This window comes from Typopeltis vanoorti, chromosome 3, assembly GCF_054136105.1.
Source record: "Typopeltis vanoorti isolate ZY-2024b chromosome 3, IOZ_Tvanoo_1.0, whole genome shotgun sequence".
Taxonomy (NCBI): Eukaryota; Metazoa; Arthropoda; class Arachnida; order Uropygi; family Thelyphonidae; genus Typopeltis; species Typopeltis vanoorti.
Genome location: NC_143551.1, coordinates 115,977,894 through 115,991,887, shown reverse-complemented (window position 1 = coordinate 115,991,887; position 13,994 = coordinate 115,977,894).

The window sequence follows — 13,994 nt, the reverse complement described above, 5'->3', positions numbered from 1 at the left end:
TCTCTTATTAAATTACATTAATCTTTCGTCTTACCTGGAAAAACACACATTTGTCTCATTTTCCTAGAAGGAGAAAGTTTTTCTCCTTACTTACCATTCAAATCCCCAAACGTTCCTACTTTACATGGATCTCTTCAGAACATATTACCACAAAGCCATTTACTTACCATTCAAATCCCCAAACGTTCCTACTTTACATGGATCTCTTCAGAACATATTACCACAAAGCCATTTTTAGTCGATCTCTTTTCTGCTGAACAGGGCCAAAGATTCTATTCCGAATGTGGAAGTTTCCCCATTCATTAAGCATCTTCCAGAAGCCTGAGCATGAAACTTGCAACCATTATAAAAATAAACGTCAGCGAATTTTGGTATTAGCGAGAAATAAGTTTTATTTTCTTAATGAAGAAGAAGAAGTTATATAAATTGCCTTCATTTTTTTTTATTTAGCTCATGTTTTCAGATCTCTCCTAATCTTTTGATATATTTTACAATTGGAGAAAAACTCAAACTGTGCAATGCAGACATTTTAATGATCCCCAAGGATTCAATCCCATTATTGCACGTCCAACTTTCTGTGGTGATACGTGACCATCTGAATGGCTTCTGAATTCTTAGTTTAAGTAAGAAAATTAAATAACGAAATTTATCCGATATTTTCTTAAAATGTTTGGTCAGCTTATCTCACTGATTTTCTTACTACCAATTACAGTGATATATGATTACTAGAATATGGGTTCATGAAAACGAATGTATAATCCGATTTCAGCAGGGTTGCTGAAGGTGGTTTGATACGGTCACTTTTTATCTGGATCAGTATATTGAAAGAATTCACCACAAAGCTCGGTCGAAATGAGTTTGATGATGGTTCGTTTGGAGAAGTGAAATATCATGCCATGCAACCACAGCGCGCTTAATCAAAGAACTCAAGGAAAACCGAAACTCTTTTTAATTCCGCCGAAAGTTTTTATGAGAGAGAGAGAAGCAAAAAAAGTTTAACGACTTAAAAAAAAAAGAGTCACTATTTTGATTTTTTTGTTGGTTTCGTGATACATTTGAACTCTTCAGTAATAAAATGTGATTCCATATAAGTATTAAATTTCTTTTAGGACAACAAATTCTCGTATAAACAGATATATTTTAATTAAGATTAAACATTATAAACTTTATTTTAACTTTCAAAAATATTATTTTAAAAGAATTCTTCCTTCCTGAATATATATTCAACAGAATATTCCAATTTCGTGTTGACGTTTGATTCAACTTTCCTCCCGTTACGAGTATATTGCCTTCCACTGTAGGTGGCGCAATATACACTATCAGTCGAGCAGGTGCTGTTAGAAATCTGAGATAATGATGATTAAGTGATCTCTGAGAAATTAGTGAGACACAAATTAGCTTAGTACACGAAAGTAAACTTTGCTTAGTATGAAATTAAACGATTAAATAAATCATGTTTAAGCCTTCAACGCAATACAAACCAAGAAGTGCCACGAGCATTTGATGAATTGGTAAAACGTGTTGCAACTAAAGTTGGTAGTCTCAAGGATTTTGCTAGCATGGAGTGCGCATTGAAGTGTACAAAAAGAATGGGATTTATGTATCCAACATACAACAGTGCCCAAATTATACTCGTACTCGAATGGTTTTACAAACTCTTTATCTTCATATACGTATCGTACCATTGGCTATGGTGACAGATGGCACTCTCCTTGGTATAGATCCATTATTTGTCAATAAACGTATTTTGGGTCATTCCTTCACCAAGATGAGAGTCAGTTCCTAATGAAATTCGACGTGTTGATTTATTCCTTTGACCGACATTTGAACTCTTCTTAAAGCTGCCTATAGGGTTCATATTGGGACACGGGACTGACCAGTCCAATCTTTACGTGTCCCTTTTCTTCACCCTTGGAATGACTGTGTTATTATTGATGCAGTGATCATTAGCAGTATATTATAGTTTCCGTAGAACAATCACCAGCGCAGCAACACATTTCTCTGTCATAAAACTTCCAATGAATTACGACAATGAATTCTAGTCGAGGTGTTTATAGTTGAAATGAAAAAATCAAGGAAAAAAAAAAAAAATATATATATACAGGGTGTTCGGGATAAATTTGACAGTTTCGTAAGGAAAAAGAAAATCTTCTTTGTATCTATTAAATTTAATGAATTGACAAAAAAACATTACAGGCAGAGTTAATTACAATACTATCAACAAGATTTACTCAAAATAACCACCATTAGCATCGATCACAGCTTCAATTCTGCTTCGGAACCTCGAACAAGCTGATGCTACAGTCTCCCTGGGAAGGGCCGCAAAAACTGTTTTAATTTTATCCATTAACTGGGCTTTTGTATTACTGGAAGTGCGATTGGTGTCTTTTTCAACTGCGCCCCATACAAAATAATCCATGGAGTTAAGGTCTGGGGAGTTTGGAGGCCAAACATTTGGACTGGTGAAGTCGTAGAAATTTTCAGACAACCATTTTTGACTTTTCCCAGAGGTGTGGCAAGGGGCCGAATCCTGCTGCCATACATACGGCCTACCATTGGCTACCCTTGTTATCCAGGGCTTGACTACAGTTAGCAACTCCACGAACAAAGCCCGAATTCCAATGCCAGGGTTCTTCAACACCTGTTCCTGCAGATTTGCGAGGAATTCTGCTGTACGAACGCAATCAGATCGTCTGCTAGGGATCTTTCTTCTTGCTACATCCTCGTAGTCACCATTGCAAGTCTCTAGTTCATGCCTGATTGTTTTTACTGTATTCAGGGAGCATTGGGCAGCAGTCGTAATATCCTTATTTTGATGGCGGGCACGAATCATCATGATACAAGTTATTCTCTTCCATGATTCAGGTGGGTTCCAGCTATCCATCCTTTCTGACATCTTGTATGTGAATGAAGAAGGGTCCAAACTTTTAAATGAAGAGAAGTGTGTGTTAATACATGTAACTTACGGAAAAATATAATTAATTATAAATATGTCAAATTTATCCAGAACACCCTGTATAGAAAGAGGGAAAGAGAGAGAGAGAGAGAGAGCATTTCCACGCCATTATACCAGTGCTACCAAACTTAACAAATAACACGATAGACGAAAGTTAATTACAAAATTATGCCGTTCAATTTGAAAAGTGTATCATGCTTCAAAAAAAAAAAGGTTACCAACAATTTATTCCCCAGTTATTACGGCACCCTCTAGACTAAACAGACGAACCCGAGAAATGGTCATGAGGATTTTTGTCTTATACGTAATATCTCTTTCATGAAAACCGAGGCTAGAGTGAGTTCAATCCTTAATGTTCGGACACAAACCTCCATGGACATGGACATCCTAAATTCCTAGCTGAAAGAATCAACTGATGCACGATTAATATAGCCTTCTATATTTTAAACTCGATTCTGTGTCTTTTTTGTTCAGCTTGAGTTTCTTTTTGCCATCAAATTTCTATCTTGTAATGACGTCAGCCAAAGTGGTTTATTCAAATACTCCAATTTGCTTCATACGCACAAACTTTGATTGATGACTAACGCATGCATATAATAACACCTCGCTAGTAGTTAGTTTTAACCGTGCCTCATTTCCACTACTGTACACAGCTAATTTAGTGCACTTCCTTTGCCTTCATCGCTTGCTGACTCATGTGGTTTTCATTGATACATTTCATTCGAGAAAAAGATGTCCAAATAATTATTCAAACTTACTTATAGTGCGATGAAACCTCTCCCCATGTTATGGGGGATCTTATTGCTTAGCTGATGACGTCTGACATGGATCCCACAGGGATCATTTAAATGTCATGCATCCTACAGTTACATTAAACTACTTTTTCTTCAACGTCTGGTACTTTTAAAAAAGAGAACGTTGGTATTTTTGGACGATGCCTCAACCGCCGGTGAGAAGTTTATTCGTCAAATTATTGTTATACCAAGGAGTGGATTTTTATTATCTTAAGGCAACGCTACACAAATAACTGCTTACACCAATCGAGCACCGCATAAAATTCATCAAAATAGGTTTAGTGCAAATTGTGAAAACAAGTGGAAGGAAAATATCAGCACCAGGACTAAGTGTTTGGTATTCATATTATTAATAATATTTCACTCTCTCTCTCTCTCTTCATCGTTCACAACAATTTTTTTGTCTTTGGATAATGTGGCACCACTTTTTGTCTTGGGGAGGGGAAAGGTGGGAGTAAGGAAAAACAAAAATTTCGGTCCTGTGACGTAAGCCATCACGGTTTCGGGCAAGAAATAAGAAAGGAAGGACTAATATTTCAGCCCTTTCACTTTTGACACTTTCGATACGGGTGTTGTTGTTTTTTTTTTTTTTTCAATTCTAACTAGCTGCAGTATTAGGAGAGAAAAATGTAGTCATTTTGTCTTTGATATAGTTTGTATTTTTTGTACAAATCTCTTCGGGTCACTTGTTAATAAACCAAGGCTTGAAAGATTGTCCATACCATAAAGAAGAATTTCACTAAAAGAGTACACTAAAGTTACATTTGCTATTAGCGTAATACATGTTGTGTGGAAAAAAAAGTAAGAGTTGCACTTTTAACGCAACTGAAGGTGTTGATGGAATGAGTTTGTTTTTAGCTTGAGTAATCATTAATGTGCATGTGAGGTTACATCACAACAACATTGTTTGTAACATCAGATGGTTAACGTAATCCTAGCTAACCAACACCAGTAATATACACGTTCTCTAAAGAAAGGAGAAATTTCGAAGAAGTGGATAATAATATCCGATACTGATCAAGTTAATTGAAAATGGTCATGGTTATCAAACCAAAAAATCAAACAGTTCACAACATGAATTAAAACTGAAATGCATAAAAATATTTTTATTTTTTAGTTACAAGAATTTTCTTATTTTTATCCAACTTTTCAGTTTGTCTTAAGAGCATACTTATTTTATAAATTTGTAGAACACTTTCTGGACACAGACTACGACAAACACAAGGCAGGTCACGAGACGAAAACAGGAGTCAAAGAGCAAGAGAGCCATGCAGATCACGAAAGCCACAAGAACAAACAAACCGCAGCTCATTATGATGGCGAAACGACCAAAGAAGTGCACGGAAACAAATACGTCTCTGGTGACGTTCGACCCGCCAAGTATAGTCCTCCATACGGAGGCTCTTACGGTCATCGACAGGTGGAGCCCGCAATTAAGAGCGAACACGAGGGACAGAAGAAAAAAACAGAACAAAGCGAACAAACCAGCAAAGAAAGCCAGGGACAGAGGCAGCACGTTGACGAGAAGAAACTGCACAAGAACCACGAAGATAAGGGATACAAAGACAGCGACAAAGGACGAAGAAAGGAAGGATACCGAGAACGAGGCTACAAGATAACCGCCGAAAGAGAGTATTTCTTAAACGGTAAGTAACAAGCAGATTTAAAGTGCACATTGTGACTGAACATTTTCTTGATTGGGCTACATTAATTAATCTTGCGTTAGTTAATTTTAGGTGGCAGATGATTTGCATCAAGCGGTATGAGACGACCGCTCATCTTTCTGGAGACCCGAAGTGGCTTGAAAAAAGTTTCGATTTTTTTTTCCCTTCTATGTCCTCTTCCAGACATGTGGCGATCTTCTTTAAACCCCATTCTTAAAATTCTTAACATCTATAAATTATTCAACATCTTAAACTAACTATATTGATGTAGAAATTTAGGGGGAAAAATCACCAATTCATACTCAGACTTGATGTCCTGATTTACGCTCACGCGTAGACCCACACTTCACCGTGCAGGCATTCGAAACCGAAAATCTCACGGAATAGGTCGGTCCTTATTCCAGGAGTGACCTATGTCTGTAGATGCGTGTGTTCACAGAGCCAGTTTGCCTGTTCTGACCCGAGTAAGAAGATAAAATTCTCAATTGTACAAAAATTATTGAATGTTTTTCATGCGTTACGTGAAAATTAGCGAAAACAAAAAGTAAATATCATTAAAAAAAACTGTTGCGACAGCATTCAAGACACCTTCCAGGCATCCTCTTGAGTTCTTGTTTAGGAAGAGTGGTAATAGTTTAGTATAGAACGAGTAATTTAGAAATGAAAAATATAACTACATCGAAGATCAGAACTGTTTCATTTTAATAAAGTAAATAATGATTACTAAAGTATCGGGAAATAGTTGCCATTATTTTATATTTTCTTCGCAAACCCCCATTTAAAGAACCGTTGTTTTAGACCTACCTTTAAAAGCTACCCCGCAGCACTAAAATTTGTTATCAAACTTTCCTGGAAGGAATTCTCATAAGTAATTAAATAATTACTGGCAAAATTCAGCATGCGTACTATTTATTAGGAATGATGTTGCCTACGTGAGATGAACCGATAATCAATCAAATACAATAACAATGAACCGCTGTAGAGAGTGGATGCCACGATGTTAAATGTAGTAATGAATAGAACTCACAGATGCTTAACATCACTGCCATAATGCCGAAGAACTGATTATTTTTTTATCAGTAACGCCTGTAGTGCAGCTGGAAGAACGACGTTGGCAAAACACTTAGGTTCTAATTCTGTCTTGGACGCAAAGCATCTCTATAATGCTTTTTTAGCTAAAAGTTAAGTTATTCAATTTTGAATAGCGATCGAAGGTTTTCATCCCAACCAGAAAACACTCGGTTGATAGCTATCATACTTACTTGTCTCCTGTATAATCACAGCTAATACTGTCTCAAGTCGATCACTGAGATGCATCTGGTCGGAAACTGTCTGTTAATGATTCTGCTTACTGCACTTTAATATGGATGGAAATTTCAATTAATTCACGGAGTGTGCTTTCTGACACGATGAGCTGCACAAGTTTCGGCGTTGTCCATAAACTAAAAATTACATTAAAATCAGTCAAGACAAAATTCAGCTGAAAAGACTACGGACCTTGAAAGTAAATAACTAGATGTGGGTGGGTTCTTCCACCTATTGGTTGCAAACCAGCTATAAGAACACGCAGTTTGCAGACACTGGCTTCATAGCCTTAGTTACTTAGACCGTAATTCCAATCAACAACATATTTTTAATTCACATGCTCTAATTCGTATTTTCCCAATATGATGCAAGTGAAATTCATGCCTCCCTTTTGTCACCGCATTAGGGAGATTTGCAGGCGAAACACTAAGTGTGATTTGAATGCAGAATAAATCATCGCTTGCGGTTGATTGCTCTTTGCGTTTGACTCTGTGCATCAACCACCTGATTCCTACCATATTTCTTTTTATTCTTTCAGATGCGCATCACGACAAGGGTCATGGACGACACGCGAGTGGCCAGAAAGAGCACGAGCTGGAAGACGATAAGAAGAGCAAAGTAGCGGGAGAAAGGAAACGAGGCTATACGAAAGAAGAAAAAGAACACGACGACCACGACTCAGCCTACCGAAAGAAGCAACTGGCGAACTACGATGGTGAGAAACACCGCGAAGATTTCTCAAAGGGAGTTCCCGTTGTCAAGCAGTCCAAACATCCCGAAGAGGAGCATGGGCAGGCGGATTACGAAGAAGCCCCCAGTCCGTATCACGGCGAGGGATATGCGGCAAGCGACACTGACGTGAAGACTAATGCGAAAGAAAAAGAGGATCCCGAGGCATACAGGAGCGAAACGCCGAAACACCAACCTCCGAAAGAGACTTACCGAGAGCCGAATGCAGCCTATCTGGGCAATGCAGATGATCTTCCATCGGATGTGCTCTTGAAGAGTATTCGACATGACATAGGACGAACTGTGACCTCTAAATTGCCCCAGGAAACTCGCAGCAAAGCCCCGGCGGATTATGGAAGGACGTCCCACTATAGTCCGTACCCACAGGTGAACGACGACCGGAAAGGGGAGCATTCTTACACCGTTCATCAGGATTCGCTGGATCTCCCTCCCCAAATGCCAAATCCCGGTGTTACGTATATTCCTTACCTCCACGTGCACGAAGGCTCCGGAAGAAGCGTGCGTCCAAACCGTCGTGGGAGTAAAAGACCTCAAAATGGACGGGATTACTCCACCAACGGCTACGTTCTCACCACCAGGAGGAAGGGGGAGCTGCCACGACAGGCGACCGGTAGCGCAACCTCTTATCAAGATCCGCATTACAAGAACACTCCGTTGCACGTGTCGTATTCCAGAAATGGTCCTGCGCCACCAGTTCATGCATTTCATTCCGAATTTCATCCCCCAGCACTCCCAGCCAATAATCAGGCACACGGAGGAAGTTATTCCCTCGTCCGTTCTCCGTACGCATTAGGCCACAGGTCACCAGATTTCAGCCAAGCGCAGCTCCTCTACGGCAACAATGGGCCGAAGCAGTTGGGAGTGTGGTATGCGGGGTAACTGCGCCATCGTCTCAACAACTTGTTGACGTCTTCTGCCAAACGATTTTTCTGCAAACAAGGGTAAGACAGGTCGTCTAAGACGGCGCTGTCAAATGAAAACGCGTGTAAAATAGCTGTAAATTAAGTTTTCTATATTAGCAGAATAACTTCTGTACTGCAGGTATTTATTTCTATTCTGGCAGAGTTAATGCTCTGAATAAATGTCTGTGTGACTCCACCTCGTCACGTTATCATCTCAGAAATATATTTGTTATCGTAAGATGAAGAATCCTTCTTGATCAATGGCTCCCAAACTCTTCCGCCCAACAGTTCGATAAAACTGTCAGCTGTTTGATGAAATGTGCTTTCAAATTTGCAGTGCATTTTGCAGAATCCTTTAAACTGACAATTGGAGCCTCGCATTTTTCTAAGACTGGTAGTTTATATTTTTGTTATACGAAACTGGTCTTTATAATGAACTTTTTTATTTTATGATGTAACTAACAATAAGCCATAAAGAAGGATAAAAAACAAAACTGAAATTGAATTCCATGTGTTGGTAATTGTTATAATTTATGGTGGCTTTTACTTCCTACATTCATTTACATTTCGCAGAACATAAATATGTCTGTTCTGCGAATTCTCATTAAAAAGTTAAGAAAAAGTCTATTCTAACTGAAAAGAATGGGATTTGAAAAAAAAAACAGTACAAAGCATTTGCTTAATGATATAATCACGTAATCACAAGAAAGATATTTATTTAACCAAATATTTCGGTCTGGAAATAGCAGACCATCGTCGGTGGTATTACAAGAACAGTTTAAAAAATATACAAGCTAGAATACTAACAATAGATCGTTGAAATTAGAATATGCCGCGTGATGTTATATCACTAAGTATGAAACGAAATATTTTGAAGTAGAAACATGATTGAATTTGCTATTAAAAAAAAAAAAAAAAAATTAATGAGTAATCTTGATTAGGCTTTCCCAGATTTTTGATATAGATATGCAGTCATTACGATTCAGGTTGGGATGATGGAGCAAGGCCTCCACGCTTTCCTTGAACAAACGTTCGAACCTATAACGGGATCTATGTAAGAGGCGCGTTTTGGACCAAAGGATGCTGTGGTCAGTTTCAATCCCGTGTTGAGCCAAACCAGACTTTTCAGGTTTATTGTGAAGAATGGATGATTGATGTTCTTGGATTCTTTTTTCAAGAGAACGTCCAGTCTGTCCAAAGTAAGAGAGATCACAGTTGCAAGGAATTTGATAAACTCCAGGAAGAGATAAAGTTGAGCGTTTGTCTTTAGGAGAAGGAAAATGAGAAGACAATTTGTTAATAGGAGAATACGTAGATGTTAAATCATATTTCTTCAAAATTCTTGCGATAGGTTCTGAAATACCGGAGATATAAGGAATAGGTACTCGACGTATTGAATCTTTGTTGTTTTGTGGAGGATTATAAGATGTAAGAAGACGTTGAATACTTTTTTCAGAAAAGCCATTGAGTTTCATGTGTTGCTGGATAGTAGAAAGTTCTTTCTGTAGATAATCAAAAGTAGAACAATTAGTTTTGGCTCTTTTGATGAGACATTTTATAATTCCTGTTTTATGACATGGATGATGGGCTGATTCTTTCAGAATATAACGACCTCTGAATGTTGGTTTCCTGTATACTGTAGTTGTAAGAATATTTGAAGATGATCGGATGAGGAGAACGTCTAAAAAAGATAACTGGTTGTTTTCTTCTAATTCCATAGTAAACTTTATGCGATGATGTAAGGAATTAATACTGTTTAAAAAGGAAGATAAAGTGTTTTTACTGTGAGGCCAAATAGCAAATATGTCATCTATATATCTTACCCAAAAAGATGGTAGAGGGAAACTAGATGTGAAGAGGACTTTTTCTAAATGTTCTAAATAAAAGTTGGCTAAAGCTGGAGAAAGAGGACTTCCCATGGCTGTTCCTTCTACTTGGCTATAAAATTTGTTTTGACATATGAAATAACCAGAATGTATAACGAAATCGAATAGTTTTATAATATCTTGAGGAAAGATGTCAGCAAGTAGTTTTAAAGTTTCCTTAAGAGGTACATTGGTGTATAAAGATTCTATATCAAAACTAACCATAAGATCTGTAGGTTGTAATGAGACATCTTTTAATTTTTCTAAGAAATCTGAGGAGTTTTTTAAAAAAGAACTCGAGTTGCCAATGTAAGATTTCAGTAATTTAGCTAGATATTTGGCTATACGGTAAGTAGGAGAATCAATGCAATCTACTATTGGACGAAGAGGATAGTCAATCTTATGGATTTTTGGAAGGCTATAAAATCTAGGAGGTCTTGCAAAATGAGTTTTAAGTCTTTCAATTGTGTCTTTATCCAAACTGATGACTTCATCAAGGAGAGAATTTAATTTCTTTAGTTGTCTGTTGGTTGGATTATAATCAATTTCTTGATATGTGGAGCGATCTCGAAGCAAAAGAGAAAGTTTTCTTCTGTAATTTACTGAGTCCATAACTACTGTTGCTTTTCCCTTGTCAGCTTTAGTGATAATGAGGTGATTATTTTTTCTCAAGGACTGTAAAGATTTCATTTCAGAAGGAGATATGTTAGAAGGAGGAAGTTTAGCCTTAAGTAGAGAAGAAGCGACTTCTAGGCGAAGAGCATTAGCTTTATCGCTGGTTAGATGATTAAGATTCCTTTCAATGTTAACTAGGAAATCTAGATATGGTATTTTATTTGGAACAATAGAAAAATCATGTCCTTTTGAAAGGATGAGGGTTTCGCTTTTAGTCAAAGGACGTCCGGATATATTTACAATCCAATTATCTGGAGTTATGAATGGCTTGGATTGTTTAGACGAAAGAGCCTCATATTTACGGTTAAGATGTTGACTTAGTTTATTATAAGCACGTTGAGTAGAACGTTTAGCTACATTTAGAACTATGTGAGAAAGATGTGGATCCAAATTTGTGGATATATAGGTGCGTAAATCAGAAGTCTGATGACTGTGAATAGCAAGATCACGTTTAGCAGCTTTAAGTTGATTACGGATTAGAGATAAACTTGTGTTCCGGTAAATATTATGAGCTCCAGGAGATTTTATTGTTTCTTTAATCTTAGCGAAATTGGGAATAATCTTGTTGTCGCGGCACTTTTTTAAGAAATTAATCTTTGCTCGTAACCTACCTTGTATAACTGAAAGTTTTCCTAATTTACCAGTTATTTTGGTAGCATTTTCCCCGTGAAGGATAAGAATTTGTTGTTTTAAGGATACTTGCGACATAAGACTGAATGATATAATCACGTAATCACAAGAAAGATATTTATTTAACCAAATATTTCGGTCTGGAAATAGCAGACCATCGTCGGTGGTATTACAAGAACAGTTTAAAAAATATACAAGCTAGAATACTAACAATAGATCGTTGAAATTAGAACATGCCGCGTGATGTTATATCACTAAGTATGAAACGAAATATTTTGAAGTAGAAACATGATTGAATTTGCTATTAAAAAAAAAAAAAAAAAAAAAAAAAAAAATTAATGAGTAATCTTGATTAGGCTTTCCCAGATTTTTGATATAGATATGCAGTCATTACGATTCAGGTTGGGATGATTTAGCAAGGCCTCCACGCTTTCCTTGAACAAACGTTCGAACCTATAACGGGATCTATGTAAGAGGCGCGTTTTGGACCAAAGGATGCTGTGGTCAGTTTCAATCCCGTGTTGAGCCAAACCAGACTTTTCAGGTTTATTGTGAAGAATGGATGATTGATGTTCTTGGATTCTTTTTTCAAGAGAACGTCCAGTCTGTCCAAAGTAAGAGAGATCACAGTTGCAAGGAATTTGATAAACTCCAGGAAGAGATAAAGTTGAGCGTTTGTCTTCTAATTTCAACGATCTATTGTTAGTATTCTAGCTTGTATATTTTTTAAACTGTTCTTGTAATACCACCGACGATGGTCTGCTATTTCCAGACCGAAATATTTGGTTAAATAAATATCTTTCTTGTGATTACGTGATTATATCATTCAGTCTTATGTCGCAAGTATCCTTAAAACAACAAAGCATTTGCTTGATTTCTATTTTTATGAACATAAACATTTACAAATTTCATGAATGATTCATAAACATTTTAAAGAAAACCAGTGATTGTCTCTGTAATAATTGGACACTAAAATAGTTAAGAGCCAAATGCATTGCTCTTTTCTAGCCTAGATTTCAAACAAAAATGGGCCAAACGTCCAGATGCATGAAAGGTTTAAGTTTCATTCTTTGTGGAATTCGAGGATAAAAATAAAATTAGAGTTTCTCTCGCTTTTCCAAGAAAAATTTGAGAATTATGAAAGAAAGAAATTATTTTTTTCTACATGGAAATCATCATACTTAAATAGGGACTTGAAGTCTGGACCCTTAGGTTAAAAGTCTAATGTTCTACCGACTGAGCTATTCGAGCAGTGGTTATATGGTTCTGTATTTTCTAAAAGAAAACTGTGGCTATAAGGATTATTTTTAATAAACTTTTCAGAAAAGTAGCAGTTTTAAATTGATCAACCTCTCTTTTAAAGCATGTTTTCATAATGAATTTAACACTTCTTCTCCATAAAAAATTTCACCAAGAATTTCAACTTATAAGCTGACTTCAACTTCGCTTTTGGGAACTTGAAGTCAACTTTCTCTCTCATGGTGAGAGCATAGCCATTCTATTATTTCGAATATTTCAATATAGTTATCGCAGTTTTGGTAGCTTTCCTCTTCCCCTGTAGAGATAGCTCTACCGCATCATCCACATGCATAACTAGCCTGCCATAGTGTTTCTGAAATTCTGTGTCTCGAGAGAGAGGATTTCTGGTTTGTTCCGAAAAGGTTAATTATAAAAAGGTTCCGAAAATATAATAAAACTTTGTTATATTCATTATTTTACTGTTTAAAAACAGTAAAATAATGAATATAATAAAGTTTTATCGTATTTATTGGTTCTGATTCGTTTTCTTTCTAAAGTAAATGATCTGGTTATGGATAATTCAAAATTCATTATTACATTTTTTTTTTTTAGTTAATAAAAGTTTATACGCATGAAGTAATGCATGGAAAGTTTTCGAAATGGCTCGTGAAATGCTTGTTATTCTATAAAAAGGAATAAAAATATAAAAAGCAAACAAATGAATCATCACTGCTCTTCAATGAGGTTTAAAATGGTCAACTGTTTATTGCTGCTCGCTCGTGGGTAGCACATTTACAATGATACATTATGGTCAATTTTTTATATAGTTTTTTTTTCATCTAAAATAAGCTATCGGCCATAATTCACATAATTTTAACATATCAATTGCCTTTTAAAGTCTCAAAGAATTACTTCACTTTGGAATATTACTCTACAGAAGTCTAGATTTGAAGAAAGAAAATAAAAAAAAAACTTTGGTGAATAAAAGGCGCAATATAGGTTGCCAACGAATCCTGCGAATGAAGCAAAAATATCTTGAGTCATAGAAAACAGTAAAAAGAAAAGGCTGTTTCATTTTCTGACATGCGATAATAAGAATGCGCGTAAGTATTTATCCTTCCTTTGAATTCGAAAGAATCTTGGAGGGTGCAGTTTGGAAAGATAAAGTGGTTATTAGGAATCCAATGGTTTGGATCTCAGCCAGAAAGAAGTTT